Below are 3,059 nucleotides of genomic sequence, written 5' to 3' on the forward strand. Positions count from 1 at the left end.
GGAAGATTCTGCAGTACTGGAGAATTCCTTCCACCACATTTTCTCTTTTTATTATTATTTTTAATTAATATTATTTTCGTGGCAATCTAGTCAAAAGCCAGCACGGCCTGGCTTCGTGGTCCGTCGTCGAATATGTTTTATTTGAGAAGGGTGTACTCCGTACGGTGCGATATCCATACTTTTGTTTTTTCGTTCTCTCATGTGGTCCCAAATAGACGATTCGGGTTGGTTATATAAATGCAATTAAAAAGAATAGAGGGACGAGGGTGAAAAAAGCAAAACTAAATCAACCTTTCTGGTTGTAAAATTCAGCGTGAGTTGTGTGATAGTCCGTCCTTTGAGAAAATGAGTGTAATGGGAAAAGAGGCTTTTATGCTGGCCGTTGAGCAGATACACAGGTACGGCCGGTGCCAAAGGAGATTTGCTACAATGCATTCTCCCACCCATCTCCTCACCATCTTTCCTTTTTCAACATCTTGATTTTTTCAAAATAAAAAATAAAAAAATAAATACAAGAGAGAGGAGATGGTAGGAAGATGGGTGAGAGAATGCAAGCTACATAGGTACGGTGCCAAAGCATATTATTGACAACATTTATCAAGTTTTTTTTATAACACTTGTTTCAAAATAAAAATATATATATATTAACAAAATACTCAAAAAATTATTTTAATATTACGTTATTTTTGAACACTTTTTTTGAACCAGAAAAAAAAAAAATCTAAAAAGTATTAACAAACAAAACTTTCTTTCATATTAAATATGAATACCAATCTTTTATACTACATTAATCATTCTCAGCTACAATAACAAAGACAAAAACCAAACGGGCCAAGAATCTCGATTTAAAATAATAAAATAAAGAAGAAAATACATTTTTATCACTTTGAACTATCCACTCATTTGCATTTTGACATTCAATATTTAAAAAATGACATTTGACCCTCCAAACTTCTAAATTGTTTACAATTCTACCATTTTGACTTTTTTTTTGTTTTTTTAAAATGCCCCAATCTCAAGTTAAAAAAAAATAATAATAAAAATTAAGAGGTGACCAACTACCTCAGTTGGGCTTAAGAGTGACTTCGGCCACCTCATACCAGAAACCCCTTAATTTTTTAATTTTTTTTTTAAACTTGGGATGGGAGTATTTTAGAGGAAAAAAAAAAAGTCAAAATTATCGAATTACAATAATTTTAAAAATTTTAAGAGATTAAGTGTCACTCTTTTAAATATTAAAAATCAAAGTGTAAATAAATAAATAATTTCGAGAAGAAAAATATATTTTTTTCTAAAATAAATTTGAACTTTACATAATAAAATAAAATAATAGGCTCATTTGTATGGGTTGATAATTAGCAGCAATAATTTTTTCCGACAAAATCCAAAATTTGTTGTATTCGTCTTGATCCGATTTGATTGGGGATTGGGGGGGACCCCCCCACCCCCACCCCTACCCCTACCCCCCACGATGGCTTGTAGAATGAAAACACGAATGGGCCCCAGGAATTTCCTAAGACTCCCAGTCACAGTCCAAGATCCAGATTTTGAGACCAGGAGTTGGGAATTGACGAAAAAGGCCATAAGGGACAGCGCTGGAATCGAAGCGAATCTGCAGCTACCTACCTCCATAGGAGGCTGGAGCTTTCAAGCTTTGGTGGAGAGGGTTGTTTTCGTTATTATGATCATATACACATCTTGACCTTCAACATCAGGAGTAGAGATTTGATGAGACGTGAGGTCTACCAACTGGCTATGGCCTTGTGCTCTGAGCTGTCCCTTCCACCGGAAACCCAGCACGCCTGGCTTCGTGGTCCGTCTAGTATGCTTTTTACAACACTTAATACAAATCCTTATTAACTTTTTTTTTAGCCCCAGCCCAGGTCTTGGGTTTAATTTTATTGAAAAAAATGTTGAGGTTTTGTGAAAAGAAAGAATAAATTAAAGGAAAAAATGTTTTCATTTAAAAATAGACATAAATACAAACAAAGTTAACAAACTTTATAGGCTGAAAATGGAACCATATATATAAGTCACATATAAAAATGAAAATGATGTAAATATTAAAGTATTGATTAAGTGATTAAATTTATCTCTTTATATAAACCTAAATTCAAAAGTTATGGGATCGAACCTTAACTCCGTCAAAATTTTTCATTTAAATTAAATATTTTACGTGTTGGGCCTCACCTATTAAAAAAAAGTTTGAGCGCACACATTAGGAGAAGTATTAAAGTATTGATTAAATGATTAAATTTACCTATTCCTATAAGCTTAAGCTTCTAGAATAAATATATTTTTTCTTTATATATACATATGCCAACAGTATGGTCAATATTCTTGTACAATTAAAGAAGCTTCGGACTGTCGTTTTGCGAAAGATTCTCACGGCTTCACGGGCTCTGCAACTTTGCGACACAACAACAAAAAAAACCCAGAGTATAATTGAGAAGAAGAACAATATAAGGTAAGTATAATATAGTATTATTCTGGACCCGGTACCTGCGACAGAAAATCCATTGGTCATGGCTAAATGTTTCACTTCATCTTCTTATAACTCCCTAAACAGTGTTGAAAACCTCTTGTTTTTTTACCCTAATGACTGAAATGTGACTCATATTGCTAAAGATCCAACGGCAGTTTTAAGGCCATGTGTCTAAGAACGTGAAATTACACTTATTACCCTTAAGGAAAAAAAAAAAAAAAAAAAAACCAGAAAGAAATACACTTAGGCCTCGTTTGGTTCGTGGATTGTCTAGTCCAATGGAAAAGGATTAACTACCACTGGGATTAGCTACCACTGGGAATAGATTAGCTAGTCCTATTCCTTTGTTTGGTTGTAACACTGGAATAGACTACCTAATCTCATTCTTTCGTTTGGTACAATGCAATATGCTGATGAATAGAATCGTATTATGATCTTATTTCCTAAAATACCCTTATAACATAAATACAATTTATATTATTAAGGACTTTCATTCTTTTCTTTTTATTGAAAGATAAACAATTTTACTATAATTTTTTTTTTTTTTTTTAGTTATGTCATGTATATATAATTT

Source organism: Corylus avellana, chromosome ca5 (assembly GCF_901000735.1).
Source record: "Corylus avellana chromosome ca5, CavTom2PMs-1.0".
Taxonomy (NCBI): domain Eukaryota; kingdom Viridiplantae; phylum Streptophyta; class Magnoliopsida; order Fagales; family Betulaceae; genus Corylus; species Corylus avellana.